Source organism: Leptodactylus fuscus, unplaced genomic scaffold, assembly GCF_031893055.1.
Source record: "Leptodactylus fuscus isolate aLepFus1 unplaced genomic scaffold, aLepFus1.hap2 HAP2_SCAFFOLD_212, whole genome shotgun sequence".
In the NCBI taxonomy this organism is placed as follows: Eukaryota; Metazoa; Chordata; class Amphibia; order Anura; family Leptodactylidae; genus Leptodactylus; species Leptodactylus fuscus.
In genome coordinates this window covers 95,240-112,978 of record NW_027440235.1, presented here as the reverse complement: position 1 = coordinate 112,978, position 17,739 = coordinate 95,240, and the positions used below count along the sequence as shown (strand labels likewise).

Here is a 17,739-nt window from a genome sequence, read left to right as displayed (position 1 = left end):
TGCGCAGTAGGGTTGTGGAATCGGGAAAGATCGGATCCCAATCGGCGATCGAGCAAATTTCACAATCGGGATCGGCTGGAAAATCATCGGAAATCAGATTTTAAAATCGATCCTGAAATCTCCAGATCGGCTCAGCCCTAATGTGCAGTAACTTGTCACTTCTCACTGCTCGGCCTTGGTCAGACACCGGAGCGGTGAGATCGGCCTCCATTGTGGTGTCTGACACTGGTCGATTAGCGATACAGGACATGAAGAGTCTGCGGGTCACCAGGGAGGTTGTGGGATTTATAAGGAGTCAATATCACAAGAGTTTAGTGTCAGAGACTTTATTTATTAGGAGGAGACGTCATTGGAGCAGATCTGCTGCTGACATGTGGACAGTCTTCTGAGAATCCATCCCGTCATCTCCACAATCTTCACTTCTTAGTATGCCAAGGCCAGGGCTAAGGCCAATTGACTGAAAGACAATAAACATGTCATGTTGGTGAGTGGTGGGGAGAAGCTGCACATGATAATGCTGTCAATCTGCTGCAGGATGTTATAGAGCAGGAAGATATCCAATAGAAGAAAGTAATAGTAAGGAGAACAGAAGTAACGACAAGTAGGGAGAGATTCCTTCCACACCGAGTCCCTTACAGGTACGGGATACAATGACCAGGGCACTCCTACTTTTCAGCTGAACTCTCCCTGACACCCCGACATCGGCAGCGCCATCTTTTATTCTCAGTCACGTCTCTTATACTGGTGTGGATACACTTTATTACTTTTATCTGTTTATTTGTGGGACTTTCTATATACTTATTGAGGGGTGAGATATAACACAATGTGACAGATCCAAAGGGGACTGATCACTGATTCACCTCTGGTGGGGGCGTCCGTGACCCGAGTGGCTGAGTTACTGGCTGTACTGAGGTCTGTACAGGTGTCACGTATATAAAAACAGAAAAACACTGCCAGATAGAAGCAGCTGTGGTAGAAAGTTAAAGCTTGACCGCCTATAATCTTTGTGTAGCGCTCATCCGATGGTTTTGTCTGATACTCGTGAAATTAAACCTGAATTCTTTTGTGCAGTAATTTTTGCTGTTGTTGTTTTACTTTTTTATTTTCTAAAATTTGACAAAGTGCTCTTCTTTCCATTAAAGGGTGTGGGGAAGCTCTCAGGTAGATGCTCGGTAGCAGTGCAGGAAACAGGGACACAGCCACTGGATTGCACACAGGTTCAGGCCAGGGGTGAACCTTCCCCTTTCGCCGCCCGAGCTAACTGCAGAAAACCGCCCCCCCCCCCCCGTCGGGAGGAGGGGGCGGATCGGGGGCGTGGCCGGGCGGATCGGAGGCGGGGCCGAGTGAAGGGGCGGGGCTTAGCCCCGTTCGCCGGCAGAGAGTAGGCCCGGAGACTGCCTGCTCTCTGCTGAGCGTGAGGGGAGGCTGCCGGAGCAGCGCTTCTCCAGTGGCCTCCCCAAACCACCGCTCGGTGATAAGCTAGTCCAGGACAGCCGCCCTCCCTGAGGCCCTGGCATAGTGCCGCCTGAAGCGCTCGCTTCAGGTCGCCTCATGGGAGGTGCGGCACTGGTTCAGGCTTTATTCACATGTAGCACATACACTGCTTTTGCAAAGCCACAGGATAAACAAAAAAAAAATCCTTCTCGGCTGAGAAACTAACTTAAACGTAAGAAAACTTTTCCCTGACTATACAGGAGACTGGCTACCAGTCTCCCACCTTGGCAATAACAACGGGTGGCACAGTACCTGCTTTGGAGGTCCGGTCTGGACAGGTCAGCTCTGTCAGTGTGGTGTCACCCTGCTAGTCCTCACACTCAGACTGTTATTAGGGCCTGATTAGTCAGCTGACCTCCCTGGTGTGAGTCTTTACCAATCACCCTGGCTGGGACATACGTGTCTTCCCAGACCACACCCTTCACTCTCTCACAAGGGATACTATCATTAGAAACCCTTTTTAAACCAAATACACATAGGAATATCCTTAAGAAAGTCTATTCTTCTTTTACCTTTATTATTCTGCCGCCTTTCTGGAGAAATGTTTTCTTTCTTCCTTATGTAAATGAGTTTTCTCGCAGTATTGGAGGTGTCCCCAGTGCTGCTTGAAAACTCTCTAGTGACGGCCTCCGTCTTCTTCTCTTGCACTCCTCTTTTCTTCGTCTAAAAGTGGTGACTGCTCATGTGTGTCGGCCATTTGCCTGTGGCCGAACAGGAGGTAAGAGAAGAATAGCCTTTCTTAAGGCTATTCCTATGTGTATTTAGTTTAAAAAGGGTTTCTAATGATAGAATCCCTTTAAGTCAAGCTTTGACTTTCAGCCACAGCTGCTGTTTTGCTAGTTTTGACCGATGACAAGGGTTTTATAACAATACACATGAAATCATTAATATGAGACTATAATTTTGCAGATATTTTTGGATGGCTCCAATTATTGGGCTACGTGGCACTGTCTACACTTCATGGAGTGATTCTGGACCAGGCCTGGACGGACCCTCCTGGTTTGAGTTTATACATAGAGAAGACACTATGCTAAGACTGGAGACTGTGTGTATGAGAAGTGAGAGACTCTTATGAGATGTGCAGATCTGTGGCGCCCCGTGGCTGGATACTCCAGGGCCACCCCTAGGGACCCTCTCTATACTGGTGGTGGATCCCCCTAAGTGCTGGCCCTCCTGTATGCAGATATGATGTGTTACCTGTCTTATGCTCCCTCTACCTGGGGGCGCTGTGTGGAGACAGCCCTGCGCCTGCCGGTAATGGTTACTCACCTGTCCAGGCCGCCCTCCGCTGCCGCGGCTAAACCTACATCATGGTGCTGAAGAACGCCACGGCACTGTATGTAGTGTCCCAGAGCTCTACTACATTATGGTGTAAGTGTATCGGCGGCAACAGCGTACCCCGGTGGTGGCAGCAGAAGGCGATGTGGACAGGTGATTAAACATTATTGGGCGATTCTCTGTGTGGGGGTGGGGTTAAAAAAGGGGTCATATAAAGTGTAATGGGTCAGAGAAAGGGGGTCATATACCATGTGGGGGGATGGAAAAAGGGGGTCATATACCATGTGGGGGGATGGAAAAAGAGGGTCATATACCATGGGGGGGGATGGAAAAAGGGGGACATATACCATGGGGGGGGATGGAAAAAGGGGGACATATACCATGTGGGGGATGGAAAAAGGGGGACATATACCATGTGGGGGGATGGAAAAAGGGGGACATATACCATGGGGGGGATGGAAAAAGGGGGTCATATACCATGTGGGGGGATGGAAAAAGAGGGTCATATACCATGTGGGGGATGGAAAAAGAGGGTCATATACCATGTGGGGGATGGAAAAAGAGGGTCATATACCATGGGGGGGATGGAAAAAGGGGGACATATACCATGGGGGGGGATGGAAAAAGGGGGTCATATACCATGTGGGGGGATGGAAAAAGGGGGACATATACCATATGGGGGATGGAAAAAGGGGGACATATACCATGTGGGGGGATGGAAAAAGGGGGTCATATACCATGTGGGGGGATGGAAAAAGGGGGACATATACCATGTGGGGGGATGGAAAAAGGGGGACATATACCATGTGGGGGGATGGAAAAAGGGGGTCATGGTATTGTGTTGAAGAGAAGCGATATGTGGGGGCCAAATCAGAGGAGTTTTTGATCTGCCAATAGGGGGTGTATCCTAATTAGGGGGCCCCATCACACAATTTATTTCCTTTTTTGGGGGAGGGCGTCTTTCTATAATCTGTCTCAAGCACCATAAAGGTTAGGTTCACCTATGGGATCTGCGGGGGTGTGAGGGGGAGTCCCAATGATCACACATAAGTGAGACGTCACAGATCAGTGAGGACGCAGTCATAGGTCACGCCAAGGGTATTGGGATGTCATACCAAGAGCAGCCACTACAACATGTAAGGCGCTGTGCTTCCTATCCTGCCGTCTCATCACCTGGAAAACGCCCTTAACCATTACAGCTCAGTAACTGATAGGAAACTACAGGAGCAGGGCGGCAGCTCTATAGGGTACCCCGATATGTGCTATAGGGGAGCAGGGAGGAGACAAAGAGGAGCTGCAGGTGCAATGACTAATGCAAAGGAAATACTTATCTGTCACTTACTGGGGGCAGGAGAAACACACAGGTCGACACCACAAGCCTGACGGCAGCAAATCAGGCCGCCACTGCAGTCACTGTTACTAGTGCACCCCGGAGAAGAGGAAGAGGAGCGTGGGGCACAAGTCGGATCAGGGGCAACAAGAGGGCACCCCACATGTCCAGGAGCTAATAAAGACACAAAACAGACAATAAGAACTAAAATACACCATACACTGTCCATATATATATATATATAAGAGAAGTAGTACTGTGCAATGTCCATATATATAAGAGAAGTAGTACTGTGCACTGTCCATATATATATGAGAAGTAGTACTGTGCACTGTCCATATATATATGAGAAGTAGTACTGTGCACTGTCCATATATATATGAGAAGTAGTACTGTGCACTGTCCATATATATAAGAGAAGTAGTACTGTGCACTGTCCATATATATAAGAGAAGTGGTACTGTGCACTGTCCATATATATATGAGAAGTAGTACTGTGCACTGTCCATATATATATGAGAAGTAGTACTGTGCACTGTCCATATATATAAGAGAAGTAGTACTGTGCACTGTCCATATATATAAGAGAAGTAGTACTGTGCACTGCCCATATATACAGTAGAAGAGAAGTAGTACTGTGCACTGCCCATATATACAGTATAAGAGAAGTAGTACTGTGCACTGCCCATATATACAGTATAAGAGAAGTAGTACTGTGCACTGTCCATATATACAGTATAAGAGAAGTAGTACTGTGCACTGTCCATATATACAGTATAAGAGAAGTAGTACTGTGCACTGTCCATATATACAGTATAAGAGAAGTAGTACTGTGCACTGTCCATATATACAGGATAAGAGAAGTAGTACTGTGCACTGTCCATATATACAGTATAAGAGAAGTAGTACTGTGCACTGCTCATATATACAGAAGAAGAGAAGTAGTACTGTGCACTGTCCATATATACAGTATAAGAGAAGTAGTACTGTGCACTGCCCATATATACAGTATAAGAGAAGTAGTACTGTGCACTGTCCATATATACAGTATAAGAGAAGTAGTACTGTGCACTGTCCATATATACAGTATAAGAGAAGTAGTACTGTGCACTGTCCATATATACAGTATAAGAGAAGTGGTACTGTGCACTGCCCATATATACAGTATAAGAGAAGTGGTACTGTGCACTGCCCATATATACAGTATAAGGGAAGTAGTACTGTGCACTGTCCATATATACAGGATAAGAGAAGTAGTACTGTGCACTGTCCATATATACAGTATAAGAGAAGTAGTACTGTGCACTGTCCATATATACAGTATAAGAGAAGTAGTACTGTGCACTGTCCATATATACAGTATAAGAGAAGTAGTACTGTGCACTGTCCATATATACAGTATAAGAGAAGTAGTACTGTGCACTGTCCATATATACAGTATAAGAGAAGTAGTACTGTGCACTGTCCATATATACAGTATAAGAGAAGTAGTACTGTGCACTGTCCATATATACAGTATAAGAGAAGTAGTACTGTGCACTGTCCATATATACAGTATAAGAGAAGTGGTACTGTGCACTGCCCATATATACAGTATAAGAGAAGTGGTACTGTGCACTGCCCATATATACAGTATAAGAGAAGTAGTACTGTGCACTGTCCATATATATACAGTACAAGAGAAGTAGTACTGTGCACTGCCCATATATACAGTATAAGAGAAGTAGTACTGTGCACTGCCCATATATACAGTATAAGAGAAGTAGTACTGTGCACTGCCCATATATACAGTATAAGAGAAGTAGTACTGTGCACTGCCCATATATACAGTATAAGAGAAGTAGTACTGTGCACTGTCCATATATATACAGTACAAGAGAAGTAGTACTGTGCACTGCCCATATATACAGTATAAGAGAAGTAGTACTGTGCACTGTCCATATATACAGTATAAGAGAAGTAGTACTGTGCACTGCCCATATATACAGTATAAGAGAAGTAGTACTGTGCACTGTCCATATATACAGTATAAGAGAAGTAGTACTGTGCACTGTCCATATATACAGTATAAGAGAAGTAGTACTGTGCACTGTCCATATATACAGGATAAGAGAAGTAGTACTGTGCACTGTCCATATATACAGTATAAGAGAAGTAGTACTGTGCACTGTCCATATATACAGGATAAGAGAAGTAGTACTGTGCACTGTCCATATATACAGTATAAGAGAAGTAGTACTGTGCACTGTCCATATATACAGTATAAGAGAAGTAGTACTGTGCACTGTCCATATATACAGTATAAGAGAAGTAGTACTGTGCACTGTCCATATATACAGGATAAGAGAAGTGGTACTGTGCACTGTCCATATATACAGTATAAGAGAAGTAGTACTGTGCACTGTCCATATATACAGTATAAGAGAAGTGGTACTGTGCACTGCCCATATATACAGTATAAGAGAAGTAGTACTGTGCACTGTCCATATATACAGTATAAGAGAAGTAGTACTGTGCACTGCCCATATATACAGTATAAGAGAAGTAGTACTGTGCACTGCCCATATATACAGTATAAGAGAAGTAGTACTGTGCACTGTCCATATATACAGTATAAGAGAAGTAGTACTGTGCACTGCCCATATATACAGTATAAGAGAAGTAGTACTGTGCACTGTCCATATATACAGTATAGGAGAAGTAGTACTGTGCACTGTCCATATATACAGTATAAGAGAAGTGGTACTGTGCACTGCCCATATATACAGTATAAGAGAAGTAGTACTGTGCACTGTCCATATATACAGTATAAGAGAAGTAGTACTGTGCACTGCCCATATATACAGGATAAGAGAAGTAGTACTGTGCACTGTCCATATATACAGTATAAGAGAAGTGGTACTGTGCACTGCCCATATATACAGTATAGGAGAAGTAGTACTGTGCACTGTCCATATATACAGTATAAGGGAAGTAGTACTGTGCACTGTCCATATATACAGTATAAGAGAAGTAGTACTGTGCATGTCCATATATACAGTATATGAGAAGTAGTACTGTGCACTGTCCATATATACAGTATAAGAGAAGTAGTACTGTGCACTGTTCACATATACAGTATAAGAGAAGTAGTACTGTGCACTGCCCATATATACAGTATAAGAGAAGTAGTACTGTGCACTGTCCATATATACAGTATAAGAGAAGTAGTACTGTGCACTGTTCACATATACAGTATAAGAGAAGTAGTACTGTGCACTGCCCATATATACAGTATAAGAGAAGTAGTACTGTGCACTGTCCATATATACAGTATAAGAGAAGTAGTACTGTGCATTGTCCATATATACAGTATAAGAGAAGTAGTACTGTGCACTGCCCATATATACAGTATAAGAGAAGTAGTACTGTGCACTGCCCATATATACAGTATAAGAGAAGTAGTACTGTGCACTGCCCATATATACAGTATAAGAGAAGTAGTACTGCGCACTGCCCATATATACAGTATAAGAGAAGTGGTACTGTGCACTGCCCAGATATACAGTATAAGAGAAGTAGTACTGTGCACTGTCCATATATACAGTATAAGAGAAGTAGTACTGTGCACTGCCCATATATACAGTATAAGAGAAGTAGTACTGTGCACTGTCCATATATACAGTATAAGAGAAGTAGTACTGTGCACTGTCCATATATACAGTATAAGAGAAGTAGTACTGTGCACTGTCCATATATACAGTATAAGAGAAGTAGTACTGTGCACTGCCCATATATACAGTATAAGAGAAGTGGTACTGTGCACTGCCCATATATACAGTATAAGAGAAGTAGTACTGTGCACTGTCCATATATACAGTATAAGAGAAGTAGTACTGTGCACTGCCCATATATACAGTATAAGAGAAGTAGTACTGTGCATTGTCCATATATACAGTATAAGAGAAGTAGTACTGTGCACTGTCCATATATACAGTATAAGAGAAGTAGTACTGTGCACTGCCCATATATACAGTATAAGAGAAGTGGTACTGTGCACTGCCCATATATACAGTATAAGAGAAGTAGTACTGTGCACTGCCCATATATACAGTATAAGAGAAGTAGTACTGTGCATTGTCCATATATACAGTATAAGAGAAGTAGTACTGTGCATTGTCCATATATACAGTATAAGAGAAGTAGTACTGTGCACTGTCCATATATACAGTATAAGAGAAGTAGTACTGTGCACTGCCCATATATACAGTATAAGAGAAGTGGTACTGTGCACTGCCCATATATACAGTATAAGAGAAGTAGTACTGTGCACTGCCCATATATACAGTATAAGAGAAGTAGTACTGTGCACTGTTCATATATACAGTATAAGAGAAGTAGTACTGTGCACTGCCCATATATACAGTATAGGAGAAGTAGTACTGTGCACTGCCCATATATACAGTATAAGAGAAGTAGTACTGTGCACTGTTCATATATACAGTATAAGAGAAGTGGTACTGTGCACTGCCCATATATACAGTATAGGAGAAGTAGTACTGTGCACTGTCCATATATACAGTATAAGGGAAGTAGTACTGTGCACTGTCCATATATACAGTATAAGAGAAGTAGTACTGTGCATGTCCATATATACAGTATATGAGAAGTAGTACTGTGCACTGTCCATATATACAGTATAAGAGAAGTAGTACTGTGCACTGTTCACATATACAGTATAAGAGAAGTAGTACTGTGCACTGCCCATATATACAGTATAAGAGAAGTAGTACTGTGCACTGTCCATATATACAGTATAAGAGAAGTAGTACTGTGCATTGTCCATATATACAGTATAAGAGAAGTAGTACTGTGCACTGCCCATATATACAGTATAAGAGAAGTAGTACTGTGCACTGCCCATATATACAGTATAAGAGAAGTAGTACTGTGCACTGCCCATATATACAGTATAAGAGAAGTAGTACTGCGCACTGCCCATATATACAGTATAAGAGAAGTGGTACTGTGCACTGCCCAGATATACAGTATAAGAGAAGTAGTACTGTGCACTGTCCATATATACAGTATAAGAGAAGTAGTACTGTGCACTGCCCATATATACAGTATAAGAGAAGTAGTACTGTGCACTGTCCATATATACAGTATAAGAGAAGTAGTACTGTGCACTGTCCATATATACAGTATAAGAGAAGTAGTACTGTGCACTGTCCATATATACAGTATAAGAGAAGTAGTACTGTGCACTGCCCATATATACAGTATAAGAGAAGTGGTACTGTGCACTGCCCATATATACAGTATAAGAGAAGTAGTACTGTGCACTGTCCATATATACAGTATAAGAGAAGTAGTACTGTGCACTGCCCATATATACAGTATAAGAGAAGTAGTACTGTGCATTGTCCATATATACAGTATAAGAGAAGTAGTACTGTGCACTGTCCATATATACAGTATAAGAGAAGTAGTACTGTGCACTGCCCATATATACAGTATAAGAGAAGTGGTACTGTGCACTGCCCATATATACAGTATAAGAGAAGTAGTACTGTGCACTGCCCATATATACAGTATAAGAGAAGTAGTACTGTGCATTGTCCATATATACAGTATAAGAGAAGTAGTACTGTGCACTGTCCATATATACAGTATAAGAGAAGTAGTACTGTGCAGAGTTCAGTATGATGTCACTGATCCTCTCTCCTTACCCCTCTCTTGTGGTCCATCGCCTGGTTTCCCCTCTGAGGTTCCTCCATAGCACAGGAGGAGCAGGAGCGCGGCGGTTCTTGGTGTCATGTCTGCTGGATACAGGAGATGTGCGGGGTCCTGAGCTCGCTGTCTTTATAGGGTATAAGGAGCAGGAAGAAGAGATGACTTTGTGTAATTCTTGGACCGGGGACAAGTCATATTACAATCAGGGCTCTGGGATGGTTTCCGTCTTCTGGCTTCTTGCAGCTTCTTCCTCCTGGTGGTTCCTGCTCCTGTAGAATCCTTGTATTGTGAGGACTCGCTGCCTGCGGCCATATTCTGCTTCTTCCTCCAGATACATTTGTATAATTTGGATTTTATTCTTACTAAATGTAAATCAGCAGGTAAAGACGACATCTCAGACAATGAGTGGCCGGAGTCCAAGGACATAGGACAAGGTGATCTTCACGAGGACTCTGCAGGTGACACAAACCACTTATACACACCCTATACCAGGGGTCTCAAACTCAACTCAGCATGTGGGCCGCAGAACAAGATCCCAGCCAGTCGTCGGGCCGCACCACGGCAAATTTAGCTCCACCCACTTTTATGTTGACTCCGCCCATTCATTTTTCATGTGTCCCCACACTGTATAATACTCATACAGTCACCCGTAAACTATATGCCCCCCCTCCACCTTTCCCCCAGTTACATATACACCCTTCATCTGCCCCCAGATTCATGTCCCCCCATATCTGCCCCCAGATTCATGTCCCCCCATCTCTGCCCCCAGATTCATGTCCCCCCATCTCTGCCCCCAGTGTCATGCCGTTCTCCCCCCTCCCTTCGTCTGCCCCCAGTGTCATGACCCCTTCATTCCACCTCAATGTTTAAAGAGGACCTTTCACCATTTTGCCCACAGGCAGTTCTATATACTGCAAAATGGTGAAAGGTCCTCTTTAACAAACAAAAAAAACACTTAGGGCTAGTTCACACGTGAACTGCCCGCGCGGGTTTTGACACAGAGAGAGACGCGGCGAGCCGCGTCTCTCTCTTGTCAAAAACCCGCCCGCCGCGACCATCGCTGTCGCGGCTTAACCCTCTGCTGTCGGCTCAAATGAATGAGCCGACATAGGAGGGAGCTGCCGGGGGCGGAAGCCGCGCGGCTGAGACTGCGCGGCTTCCGCCTGAAGAAAGGACATGTCCTTTCTTTTCTCCGCTAGCAGCAGCTCGCCACTAGCGGAGAACAGAAGCCCGGTGGTCTCCATAGACCACCATTATAAGGGGAGGTTTTGGACGCGAAATCCGCTGTCAAAAACCTCCCCTTATACTCACGTGTGAACTAGCCCTTATACTCACCATCCAACGCTCCCCCACCGCGCTCTACAATTTCACTAATAGACCTGTAGGCGCGATGTGATGATGTGACGTCATCACATCGCGCCTATATGTCCACTAACCGGAACGTAGCGGCTAGTCACGCTAGGGACGCCGGATGCGCGTTGAATACATTGCGAGATGATTATATCCACTAGCCGCTAGTGGATATAATCATCTCGCAATGTATTCAACGCGGATCCGGCGTCCCTAGGCTTGTGCGGGCCGCACAAAATTGTTCGGGGGCCGCATGCGGCCCGCGGGCCGTGAGTTTGAGACCCCTGCCCTATACAGTATTGGTGCCCACCATGAAAATGAGCCCAAATTACTCCGAGTCGCCTCCATATGATATATATAAAGATCTATTATTTTATGTATTACATTTGTATAGGCCGTCGGTCATGTTTGGGCTTACAGTTGGCTCATGTAGACCTCCAGGACTCCTCAGGGGATGGTACAAGACGTGGTGGAGCGGCCTGCAGTGTGAATGGTGGTGGTAGTAGTATCCCTTGGTGCATCCCTATAGGAAGCCTCCCGGAGCCTGATGGTGGTTGGTGAGAACTTGCCGGATCAAGGACTTGAGGAAGGAACGAATTGTGTCAGGTGCAGAACAACCAACCATCTCCCATAGGATGGAGCCACAAGCTTGGATACGCTGGAGTGGGGCTGAGGTTGGAGATTGTTTTCTCTTGGGTCAGTCGTCTTTCTAATTCTTGCAGTCTCCATAATAATAATAATAATAATAATAATAATAATAAGTGCTCCAAGGCTTTCACCAAGACACAGATAAGTGCAGTTGTGGATGCCGGTGGGTGCAGGTCCCTAAGAGTCGCTGGACTTGACCTGGGACTGATGGGTCCAGTTCCTCGCTATGAGACCCATTTGTAATGTCCGAGCTAATGTCCATCTCCTGACTACAATCCTGACCCTGTCCTGACTGGTCGCTGACAGGCCGGGTCACTCTAAGCAAAGCACCAGGAGGGAGGAGACTGGACTGATCTTAGTCATGGGACATACCATCTACCTCCTCCAGCCACATTGGTTTGGTCCACTAAAAGTCACATCAGGCAAAAACGCATCAAATAACCAATAACATTACTCAGTAAGATCTGCAAACAGCAGGGGCCGAGCTAAAGACTTATGGGTCTGTAATGTCCCGGTACTGCTCGTCCCATTCCCTTTAATAGTCCTTGCAGACCAAGATAGTATGGACATTTGCATATAAGGTAAAGCATTTCCTCCCCCTTCATTCCTTCTATTTTACCAGAGCCAGCACACAGGGGGTTTATTATTGCGCCATCTTGTGGATGTTTTTGTGAACTACACCTGCCTATACTTGCCATTGTAATTTGAGTTGCCAGTGTGAAGGTGTGTCCAGTATGATCAGGTGACCTTCAGGACCAATCAAGCTCCCTTGACTGGCCTGGAGGAGGAGGAGTTACAGCCCCCTCTAGGGGGGTCGGGGACCTTTTGGTCTGAGTCCTTTGTATGTGGAGCTAGCAGCACATGGAAAGCTGAAAATGGCAGCCAAGTCTCAGAGCACTCCAAAAAGAGATGTCTTTTCCTCTGTACTCAAGATTCTCCTCAGAGAGTGTTTTCCTCTGAAGCTCCAAGCGTACAAGCACTAAAACTTACGGACTTGCCTATCCATACATCTGGGACCTCACACGTATCTCTCTATTCAAGTAAGTCTTTGGGACAAATTTATATTTAAGAAGCCCATAGCTAGTCTGGAAGAAATCGAGGGTCTCCCGCTCCTGACAAATTGTATTTCCTCTTCTACATATGTGTACCCAGTTTGTTGAGGTCTAACCCCCTGGATACAGGCCATCTTTACAAGTATATATAAGTTTAACTACCCAAGCAACTACTAATTAAACTATCCAAAGCATTCCTGCTCCAAACTCCATCACCTGCTAACTGGACACTACCTACAAAGATCGCTGTATTGTATGTGAATAATTCCTCCATATGTACATTTGTATTACCTTGTCCTGCTAGTAAAAGAGCAACGGCTACCCCCGAGACCTGATTGTCTGTTGTCATTGTCAGATATCACATGGGGGTGGGTAGTTGGGAAATCAAAAAGGAGATTTTGTGCACCTTTGGGACCCAGGGACCCCCTAAAATCCGGCCACATCTGATATATTACCCATGATACCACCCCTAGTCCTCCTGAGTGTTGCAAGTCCTGGTGCGAACCCTTAGTTTGGGCCCCCTGCACCATTTCTCCTCATGACCATCCCATCCAGAGGCGTAGCTAGCGGGGGACGGGGGAGTGGGCAGATTGGGTGTCGGGCCCACTGACACTGGGCGGCTATCCCCGGGGCCACCGCATATTAATCATTTCAGTTGTATAGTTGTGTGGTAGAGAAGGGGTGTAGGAGGTGCGCACAGGGCGTGTACAAGAGGCGGCTGTCAGGGGTACAGAGTATACAGTATAATAGTGCGGGGGATGTGGTCCTGAAGGTATGTGGGGGAGGGGGCACTAATACACTAACACTGCCCCCCACATAAGTCCTTCAGTCTTAGTATTTCTTATATGGGGGGTATTACTGTAGAGTGACCTTATATATTGGCAGATCTTCATCTTACTAACATGGAAACCCCTTTATAGATATTGGGATATTGTAGCAATCCCTTAGTGCCAGTTTTCCCACATAGAGGGAAGATATTGGGGTGCCCATTGGGCACATGGCACTTTCTTACGCCGAGTGTGTGCCACAACCCCCGTTCTGTGCCTCGCTCGCCGCTCATGCCAGTGTTCTGGGTTGGATTATATGGAAATCTTCACCGGTTCCTATCTGATGTCGACCCCTCTCTGGGCTGGAACATCCAAGGCCGCAGCCCCCCAGAGCCGGGGTCTTAGTAAGACTGGCGTACATAACACCATTGTGAATAAATCTGCCCCATTGCTCCGGGATATTCACCAGTTTTATATCAAAGTCACAGACTAAAGAGAATTGTACGTAATGATGGCCGGCCGCAGAAGACACATGGCCGGTGAGGAAGCTAACAATCCCACTGGGTGGGGGAATGTCATAATGGTTTGTCTAGTTATAATGTTTTATAAGGTTGGGTCCAGGGGTGTAACGATTGTGGTCACAGAGGGTGGGATCGGGCCCGGTTGGGTACAGGGTCCACGACCAGCTGGAGATGGCCGGGGCCCTGGACCACTATGATAGCGGTTGGGAAAGCCCTGACCACTATACACATTGTAAATAAAAGGGTCTGGGCATGTCGCCGTCCTCTTTCCAATAGATACTAGCCAGGGGAGGTGACCTAATATAATAAATACTTATACTCACCTCTCCAATGCTCTTCTGTCACATGACTGAGGCCTGTGATTAGGCCCCAGCAGTCACATGGGGTGCAGAGGCCTAATGATGTAACTGCGCCCCCACGGGACCTCTGAGGACCAGTAACAGGCCTCAGCAGGGACTTTGGAAGATGGTTGAAGAAGCTGAAGACAGCCGGAGTGAGGAAGCCCAGGTAAGGTGAGTATCAGTGTTTGTTATTTCCATTCACCTTCCCTGGGCTTCCGATTATTATACTCTGGTTCCTCCATAGCACAGAAGGAGCAGCAGGAGAGCGGAGGTCACTGGGGTCATGTCTGCTGGTCCTGGTGATGTGCGGGGTCCTGAGCTCGCTGATTATAGACCTATAGGATGGAGAATGGAGAGATGACTCTGTGTAACCCCAGGACCAGGATGTGATGATAATAAAATCAGGGCTCTGGGATGGTTTCCGTCTTCTGGCTTCTTGCAGCTTCTTCCTCCTGGTGGTTCCTGCTCCTGTAGAATACTTGTATTGTGAGGACTCGCTGCCTGCGGCCATATTCTGCTTCTTCCTCCAGACAATTTGTAATAATTCAGATTTCTTCCTTGCCAAATGGAAATCTCCACGAAGAGACGACATCTCAGACAATGACTGGCCGGAGTCCGAGGACATAGGACAAGGTGATCTTCACGAGGACTCCGCAGGTGACACAACTACTTGTACACAACGTCATGTCCCCCCTATAATATTATAGCGCAGTATAGGATATATATATTTCTGTGTCCCCCATTATTATTTGTAGGGGCAGCCCCATGCGGAGAGGAGAAGAGCGCAGACAAGGGGTCACACCTCATAGACCAGGTACAGGGAAAGTCACTTTATACAAGACTTCATAGAAAGCCGGGACTGAGATCTGCAGACGGGGCCTCGGACACTATTCACATGGCACAGTGAGCATTGGCTCAGGTATATAACCCCCAGGTACCAAACTGTCTACTCTCCCCACCACCAAATACAGAGTGTGACAAAGTGCGAAAAAATATTTATATAATTTCAATGTCCAAGATAAACGTTTGTGTAAATATATATTTCCCTGTCGTCCCACCAGCAGCACAATACGGGGAATACGGGGACTATGGGGTATCTCTGACTCTGTGTGCTGATAGGACAGGCGGAATTTTTAATCAGCCAAATATACATATCACCCTATATGCTATCACCCTATAAGAGGGCACAGGGACCTTCCCCCCCACGTGTAAATACAAGAGTAATATAACAGTCATAGTAATATTAACAACAATACCAGTATATAGGGAGGGAGCCTTGTGCTGCTGTTGGGGATTATCTACATAATCATACATTCCCTGTCGTCCCACAGCAGCACAATATGGGGAGATAACAAGTAATCCACTGGGGAGGGTTTTCTCACCATAATGAGCTTAACACCGTGCGCCCAAAGGCAGCGGCTTCTGTAGCACGGATACTTATTCTGTAATGCCTGACAAAAGTAGACTCTGAGGACCAGGAGGCCGCAGCACAGATTTGGTCTAGGGGCAAAGCCCTTTTCTTGACCCGTGAGGTCACAACTGACCTCGTAGAATGTGCTTTCAGGAGGAGACAGACCTTGGGATGAAAATGAAACCTTAATAGCCTCTTTTACCCATCTGGATATGGTGGGTTTAGAGGCTTTAAGGCCCTTTTGCCTTCCTATGAAGTTGAAGAGATTTTTTGATCTCCTTAAAGAGTGAGAACGCTCTAGAAAGATCATCAGGCATCTAGCAAGGTTCAGAGTGTGAAACCTGACTTCTTCTGGTGAAGATATCAACTGGCCAATGATGGAGAGGGAAGGCACTTTGGGTCTGAACCCGGAAGAAACCTGAGTTGGACTCTATCCTCGAAGATGGTGGTGTATTGTTCTTCAGATAGTTCTCCTATCCGCTTGGCAGATGTAATAGCCAGGAGGAATACCGTTTTAAAGGTTAGGAATTTCAATTCCGTGTCTTCTAGAGGCTCAAATGTTGGTTTGCAAAGTGCCGACAGGACCATACTGAGGTCCCACTGGTGGACAGGAGCAGTAACTGCTGGTCTCAACCTCATGGCGTCTTTTATAAAAGCAGACCCAAAGAGTGTTGAGATAAATGCCTCCCCAGACAGGTGGACAAGGCGGCAACGTGTACCTTCAGGGTAGCAGTAAGGAGCCCTTCGTCTAGCCCGTCCTGAAGAGATTCCAGGATCACCTCAACTGAGGGATCGGAAGAGTCCACATCGTATTCCCGGCACCAGGAAGTAAATATATGACCAATTCTGGGGTAATTTTTGTTGGTTGATTCCGCACGGGCTTATGTAAGAGTCTTCAGGACGGCTCTTGATAGTCCTCTATTCCTTAATAAGGACTGGTCAACCTCCAGGCTGTCAGGTTGAATCTCCTCAGATCCTGGCATCTCAGCTGTCCTTGGGTCACCAGGTCTCGTGATACGCCTTAACTCAACTTCATGAGCTGGGCAAACCAAATCCACTTTGGCCAGAATGGGATTATAGCAATACCCGAGACTTGGTCCTGTACTATTTTCATCAATACCTTGGTATAATGGGAATTGGAAGGAATATGTAAATCAGCCTGAACCTCCATGGGATGGACGATCTGTTGAAATACATCTGGATTGAGTGACCGTTCTCCTGAAATGGAAATACCCCGATTCAACTGATCCGCTACTATGTTCAGGGAGCCCTTGATGTGAACAGCGGATAAGTGGGACAGGTTCTTCTCTGTCAACGTAAAAATTAGACTCGCCTCTCTCAGCAGGGCTGGAGACCTGGTACCTCCTTGTTTGTTGATAAATATAACTGTGGTCATGTTGACCGATTGGACTTAACCCCCTCTGAGGAGTGGGAAGAAGTGACACAATGCAAGGCAACCATCCTGAGCTCCTTCAGGTTGGATGTTCCCTTTTCCGGTCTTTTCCAATGTCCTTGAATGGTCTTGTTGTCCAGATGGGCTCCCCATCCCCAATGGGATGCATCTGTTGTCAACAGGGTCCAAAGAGGTTGGACCGAGGACATTCCGTCTTTTAGGTGTATCCACCATCTGAGGAAAAGACGGGTACTGGGAGAAAGGCAGATCTTCTTGTGCAGTCCCTGTGAAGACCTGTTCCAGGCGCTCAACACTTCCATCTGGAGGGGACGCAAATGCCATAAAGCCCAAGGAACTGCCCTGGCCGAGGATGACCTCAGGACATGGATTCTCTTGGCGGTTCGGATAGTAACTCACCAGGTCCTGAAGAAGAAAGGGG

The 17,739-nt window shown here is 45.6% G+C and overlaps 1 long non-coding RNA gene across 1 annotated transcript; it reads right to left on the bottom strand.

Annotated features, from left to right (window-relative positions):
* Window positions 1–395: 395 nt before the first annotated feature.
* On the bottom strand, window positions 396–9,902 carry LOC142187376 (uncharacterized). Its single transcript, XR_012712581.1, has 3 exons — window positions 9,814–9,902; window positions 4,115–4,276; window positions 396–457 (listed from the first exon to the last, which is right to left on the bottom strand). It is a non-coding gene; the product is annotated as an uncharacterized LOC142187376 (long non-coding RNA).
* Window positions 9,903–17,739: the final 7,837 nt, after the last annotated feature.